The sequence below is a fragment of the Humulus lupulus genome, chromosome 2, assembly GCF_963169125.1.
Source record: "Humulus lupulus chromosome 2, drHumLupu1.1, whole genome shotgun sequence".
Taxonomy (NCBI): Eukaryota; Viridiplantae; Streptophyta; class Magnoliopsida; order Rosales; family Cannabaceae; genus Humulus; species Humulus lupulus.
In genome coordinates this window covers 215,847,277-215,854,855 of record NC_084794.1, presented here as the reverse complement: position 1 = coordinate 215,854,855, position 7,579 = coordinate 215,847,277, and positions in this window count along the sequence as shown.

Below are 7,579 nucleotides of genomic sequence, written 5' to 3'. Positions count from 1 at the left end.
TCCATATGCCTCTGTAGTAGGCAGTCTAATGTATGCAATGTTATGCACTAGACCTGACATCTGTTATGCAGTAGGGATAGTCAACCGTTATCAATCCAATCCTAGATTGAGTCATTAGACAACAATAAAGAATATTCTCAAGTATCTTAGGCATACTAGAGATTACATGCTTGTGTATTCATGTGGAGATGTGAACCCCACTGGATATACTGATTCTGATTTTCAATCAGACAAAGATAGTCGAAAGTCGACATCTGGATCAGTTATCACACTTGGAGGAGGTGCTGTGGTTTGGAGAAGTATTAAACTATCCAGTATTGTAGACTACACCATGGAAACCGAATACATAGTAGCTTGTGAAGCAGCTAAAGAGGCTGTGTGGCTCAAGAGGTTCTATATTGATCTAGAAGTTGTTCCAAGCATGGATCAACCACTTGTTCTGTACTGTGATAACAGTGGGGAAGTAGATAATTCAAAGGAACCCAGAAGTCACAAAAGGGGAAAGCACATCGAGAGAAAATATCACTTGATTTGAGAGATAGTCAAGAGAGGAGATGTTGCTATCTTGAAGATTGCCTTTGAAGATAATCTTGCAGATCCGTTCACAAAAACTTTATCTTTTAAATATTTTCAGGGTCATGTAAGATGCATGGGGCGAAGAGAAATGCCTCATTTTATTTAGGGAAAGTGGGAGATTGTTGGGAATTATGCCCTGAAAGCAATTGTAGTAGACAATGGTTTTAATGAAATAAATAAATGAATTGAATTACTGTATATATGTTGCTTATGTACTATATTATTGCTAATAATATTAAGTAAATATCATAAAATTCCCAAGTTCATCTATGTGGTCTCAATCTCATATTGGTATAAGAGGATCGAGATTGAGATAATGAACATAAATAGTTCGCAGTAAAATAAAGTTATGGAATCTTTAGATTAACTAATGCTAGTACAGTCCACAAGTATTATGAATACATGTGACCTAGATCAGGGTTACTAGTGTAGTAGGACACTTTAGTGGAGGTACTTTGCATGCTGAGAGTATGTAGAACTGGACCAGATATGATTTAATAATACTTGTTTAGATACCATTTCGTAGCATTATAAAACACATCAACTGATGATCATATACAAACTAATCTTAATCCTAAAGTTACTATGAACTTCTATATTTGTCACTTGATCCTTTTATTCATGTGTTACGGTTTATGAGAATGATCAGGCTAAGAACTATTGTTTTAGGGACTCAATGATGTATATGGCTGAGGACATAGCTTAATAGATATGGCATATATACCTTCTTATAGATTGAATGGTGGTTCCCTATTGGGTTGGCTTTTGGAACTGAAAAGGTTATTGACGTCAAATTCATAATCAGATTATGAATTAACCTTCACTAGTAAAGTCAATGGTACATTAGGAATCAAGATATAATTAAAAGGGTAAAACAGTAATTTTATTCCCATTTAATTGTGAATCATCAATAGAGGATTAATTTGTATGTAATGATTATATCAATGGACACATTATGATTAGAATAAAGTACTCAGTTTATATATGTCTTTAATTCTCAAGAGTTTAGTCTCATATTTATAGTGGAATAATCATGAGATTAATAAATATGATTATTGAATCAAAGAGTTTTGGTTAATAATCTTTTATTTATTGGAGCTTGGAATTATTGGTTCATAGGTCCCTGGGGTGGCTCTATCAACACTAATCAAGGTAAGAGTTGATACAAGGATAATACTGTGAATGGGCTATTTGAGAGAATATTTAATCTTCAGGATGAATGTGTAATCATGTGATAATTGAAGTTGCATAATTTATTATTGCATTTGTGCAATTTTGAAATTGTGTAGAAATAAAAGAAATTGATTTTAATCAATTGTTTTATTTAAGTGTGAATAAATAAATATGGATAGTCAAAATCTGTTTTGATTATTATATTTATTTAATTAATAATAAGATGATGATGGAAATTCAAATTTTGAATTTTGAAATTTAAGTTGTTATCTTTTTCCTTAAAAATATGATACCTTATTTGAATATCTAATTATTAATTAATTAAAAATAAAAACACATGAAAAATCAAAATCTCATTTTTCAGGGATAGGCCACATGCATAGGGCTTGGACTGCTTTATGCGTGTGGCACATCTGATGTTATTAGATATTAGTTTTTCATCTTTTTAATTAATTTATTAAACATTTTAAAAGGGGTTTTAAAATGGAATGTTAGCTTTTTGTCTATTATCATTATTATTATACAAGATGATTGATGATTTTTCTTTATTATTATTATTATTATGGTAATAATGTCTATATATTCTATTTGATAGAAAATAGAAACAACAAGTCTTAAGAAAAAGTTTCATACAAAGAAGAAAAACTATCATCTTTTTCACAAAATGAAAAACATTTTCTCTATAGCCTATAATCAAAAGTCTCATGTGTTGAGAATACTTTTGATTCACAAAATTGATCCTTGTTCTCTATGTGCCCACCCACATCTTGAGGTGTAGAGAACGCCTTGAAAGATCTAGGTGTGAGTACTCAAGCAAGGATAGGAAGATCGAAATATATACGAAAAGATTCAAGGATTCTTGATAGACTACAAGAGGTAAATCATTTTTGTATTATTTTTCATATTAATAATATATATTGATTAACATATTGCATATTAACGAAATTTCTGTTGCGTACTAGGAACCGTATCTAACAAAGACGTTCACGTTATTTCTCAAAAACTCGACCAACTCCTTCTTCCTTTCGGTTTCAAGGTTTTTTCCAACCTTACTACCCTTGAAGGTACTTTTGGATCGATTATGATTTCCTCGAGCACTTCTAACTCTTGGAGCTCAAACTTGTCTTTGCCTTCTTGGATCAATATCATCTTCCTGGGCGACCTCGTTACTTTCGACCTGAGGTTCTTACGCTTCATGGGAAATTTCCATTACCTGGGGCTCCTCTCCTCCTTCAATAACGACCATTGCTTGCTGCCCGGGTTATGATTTTCCCTTTATGGAAATGCTTTAGCATTCTCTGGCAGCGAGCTAGTCTCCTCTCAAAAGTACATATACCTGAGGTTGAGGGGAACTTCATCGCTAGGTGTCAGATTGAGATGATAGCCTCAAAAGTCATCAGCGCGGGTCATCCCAAAATTTAATTTTAGGCGGCTGGACAATCGATTACGATGAACTTGAGTATTTAGAAGTAGTTCACGTATCATCCCCTAGCATAACTGCAAGTCCGATCGTCCCTATGGATTTCGTTCCTTCTCCTGAGAATCCGTACAGTGTCATTGAGGTCGCCTTAAGATCGGTTACGGAAAATCCCATCTTTTCTAGGGTGGACCTGAATAGCACATTTACTGAGCTCCCATTATCAACCAATATCCTCCGTACCCTTCGACTGGCGAGCTAAATGATTATCACCAGCAAATCATTACGCAGGAACTGAACGTGGCTAGTGTCCTCTTCCGTGAAAATGATTGGTTGTTTCTCCAACCACTGTTGTTTTGATAACTTTTGCTCTGGGATAAATGCAATACCACTGTGAGTTTTCAACTCATGTAAGTACCTTTTTTGGGCCCCAGTACTTGTGCCCACCAAATGGGGTCCTCCAACGATAGTGGTTATATTCCTCCTACTATTAGAGGGGGGTCAACTTGGTTCCCCTAGCTGTCTGAGCCCAGGGTTGGCCGACCAGATTTTTTGGAACTGAATGAGTATTTTTCTCGGTTGGCTGATTGGGAACTACTCGGTTTCAGGCATACTGGGCTAACGGTCTAGCTCATATGAGAGTTTCGATCTCGTCCTTTAATTTTCGGCAATCATCAGTGTTATGGCCAATGTCGTGATATCGACAAAATTAGAGGTATCTCTCTTCACCCTTATGTGCCTCAACGACAATGGCTTCTTCCATGGAAGGCGATTAAAGTTTCTCAGGAAAATATGCTCTCGCGTATCAGTCAGGTTGGTATAATTGGTGTAAATGGGCTTGAAATTTTCTCTGGGCATGTTCTTTTTGGTTCCGTTCTAGTCACCCTCACCAGCCCCCTTCCTCTTATTGTTCCCCACCTGGTTATTCTGGGTAACAGGTTGAGCCGTAGCTGCAACATCTGTGTGTGCTCTAGCGGGCTGAACAAGGGTTTGGCTGGTTCCTGGGACAACAGATTGTGCTTTCTCCAAATTTATCCATTCCTGAGCCCGTGCCAAGAATTCATCTACACTTTTTACTCCTATTCGCTGGAGTTCTTGCCATAAATCACCTCCTACCATGATCCTCGTCCTCATTGACATGAGCTTGGAGTTATCATCGACATCCCTAGCTCGTGGTGCTACATTGGTGAACCTGCTCAGATATGCTTTCAGGGACTTACTGGCTTGCTATTTTATGTTAGCCAACAAATCGCCCTCAACACGAGTTTCCTTCGAAGCTCAGAACTATCTCTTAAATTCAGAAGAAATTTTTTTCCACGAGGTGATTGAATGTTTTTTTGTACTTGTTGAACCACAATCTAGCGGGTCTGGTAAGAGTTGTGGGGAACAAGACACATCTTAAGTCGAATTGTGGGCCATTATTAATGTTTTGAACATCTCGAGGTGGTTGGACGGGTCAATGTTTTTGTCAATGCAAGCATGGTCGGCATCTTAATACCAACATGATATGGAGCTGCGACAATGTTTGGAGCAAAAGGCTAGAGCTCCTCATTGGAATCACAATCATCGACTCCTTTTCCAGAAAGAAGCCTCTTCATCTGTTCTTCCATCAAGGCCAATCGCTCAAGGGTTAGATCCTTGGCCTCTAGGTTATTTGGGAGCTGATCACCAGCCCCCATCCTATTGTATGCGTTAGATGGGTTGTTTTCCCTCCAAGCTTGAACTTGGTTAGGTAGGACATTCCCATTGTCGCGTACAATATACAGATCTCCCATATGCTGAGTATAACTCAAATCATCATGGTGAACTAGATACCTCCTTTGTGAATTCAGATGATCACGCATGTTAGGAAGTGGGTTGGAATGAAGGCTTTGTGCGAAACTCAAATGATTCCTCAGGTCGCTCTCATACCTACCTCCACTCTGGCTCTCTGTCCAGTAACATCCTGATTAAGGGTAAAAAATGCACATTTATTGATTTTAATTGTCAAAATAAATTAAGTTTTAATTAATATTTTCATGGAATTAATGTGATATATTTTATAAATGAAAATATTTGATTTGGATTTTTTCATTTTTTAGGAAAATGATACGATTTTGGTTGTATAAAATAAAGCAGAAAAGGAGGTAAAAGTAGAAGAAAATGAAGAAAGTTGACATTTTGAAGAAGTCAAGCCCAAATTAAAAAAGCCCAATCCAATTTATGAAGATGCCATGTCACCAATCCATGCAGTTTCTTCTCCACCAATAAGAGATGTCAATTACAATTCATTCCAACAAACATTGGCAATCCACGTGCTTCATTTTCAATCAATAGAAGTGTCTTCTTTTCAACAAAAATTAGCAATCCATGTATTTCCCTCTCAACCAATGGTAGCTTGCCACATGTCATTTCCACCATAGTTTATTTATATTCTACACGTATAAATAGGATGTAGTTTTCATTTGTAATACACACATTATCTCACACTTTTCTCCCTTCCATATTTTCTCTCTATTTCATCTTCTCCATTTTATCTCTAAGCCTAGTCTTCTCCCATTTTCAATGGAAAATGTGAGAATGACTTTTAACTTAGGCTAGAGTTTTCTTTTGGTGAGAATAGGGGTGAAGTTTTGTATTTTGTAATCTTTTTATTTTGAATTTATAAAAGTTTTTTAATGTTCAAATATCTGAGTTTTATTATTTCTATCATTATTTAGGAAATTAATATTCATTATTAATTTTACATAGATTCAGTCAAGCTTTTCTATGTAATTTTACTAAAATAATTTATATTACTTTTATTATTTTGTGGGTAGTCTTTTACTGCATTATCACCAAGATGGTATAGTGTCACTTCTAGATTTCTCATAACAATAATATTAACATGAGATATTAGTTTGTTATTTTGTGAGTAGTCTTTTACTGCATATTGCCAATGGTATTATGTCGATTCTAGGTTTCTCATAACAATAACATATGAATGTACTTCAACTAAGAGATTTTATTACTCAAATACATTTGCAAATTATCAAAGTAAATAGGTGACCAAAATATATTGTGGATCCCCGATGCCTCACCAAACCCCTTTTATCATTTATTTTCCTTTCATTTCAATTCTTCAAAACCACAAAAATATAATTTCTTTCATTTCTTTCACATTGCTTTCCTTTTAACTGTTTTATTTGTTCTTGGATTCTTTACCTCCTTGTGGAATCAACCGCCCATCTATATCATGACTACTGTTAAGTGGAAGTCACATTTGGGCGTTAATCACTCCCGTTAGTGAAACTTACAACCCGTGGCTGGGATCGAGGATCTGGATTATTAGCGCGAGGCCGTGAGACATAGATGTCTTCTGAGGAAGGATGATTTCTCCTGCTATCCCCTAACACTAGAGCGTTCCTCTAAAGGTGAGGTGGTGTCAGATGTCGAACTAGTATTGAAGGGTGCCTTATCAGTGAAGTTGTCCTCATTCCATCGGAACGCACTAGGTTAGCCCGTCTCAATTCTACCCCGATCTCCCGGGTCCTTTATGTCGAAGGCTCTGATCGTGGCATGGATGGATTTGCTGGGCTTTTTTTTCCTCCTTGAATTGGTTCCAGCTCACCATGTTGGGTTGTTCTAAAACATTTCGTGGAATCTGCTCAAAAGGCACGGAGCTCGGGGTTGCAGTTTTCACCGATCGACTGACATGGGGCCGATGGTTCCTATGAGGATTAGCAGGTTGAGTATTCTGATGGTTCCACTCTGAAGGTATGGAGCTCGGAGTTGCAATTCTTACAGAGCGACTGAGATTGGGATGGTTATTCCTGTGGGACCTATGGGACCCACTTTGCCTCCTTCTGATATTAACATCGATTGCAGGAGGGGGTAATCGAGCTAGGGGCTCCTTGATCTGCTTGTTAGCCCAAGCGAGATGGCTCCTTAATTGGGCATTTTTCATCTCAATGGCTAACAGGTACCCCGGATTAGGATTTGGTGGGCATGATGCTGAGCTCCCGATATCATCTTGGCCCACATGTTGCTTTCCAGGACGGTGTTGAGTGTCTGGGCCTTTTCCAGAGGGAACAGCCGTATGATGCACGTCTTGATCACCAGGTTGTTCCATTTCGTTGTCATGCATAGACCAGGTAACCACCATGATGAGTGTTGGGTGAAATTTGCGTGGGGGATTAAGCACTAATAAGCTCTCAATGAAAGCACCAATTTGTTGATGCGATTTTTCGCCAACAGTGGATTAAGAAATCCGACAATAGAGATATTAGTACTTTCTTTCTAAGCCGTAATTAATCAAATTAACAATATCTCAAACACTCATGCTTTAACATGGTTTAGTTGTTAAAATCTACCTAGTTCACGAGACAATCTTATTAATCTCTTTTAGGCTATGGATGAAAGTGTTTCTTACAATTTTAGCAGACTTTCTTTATA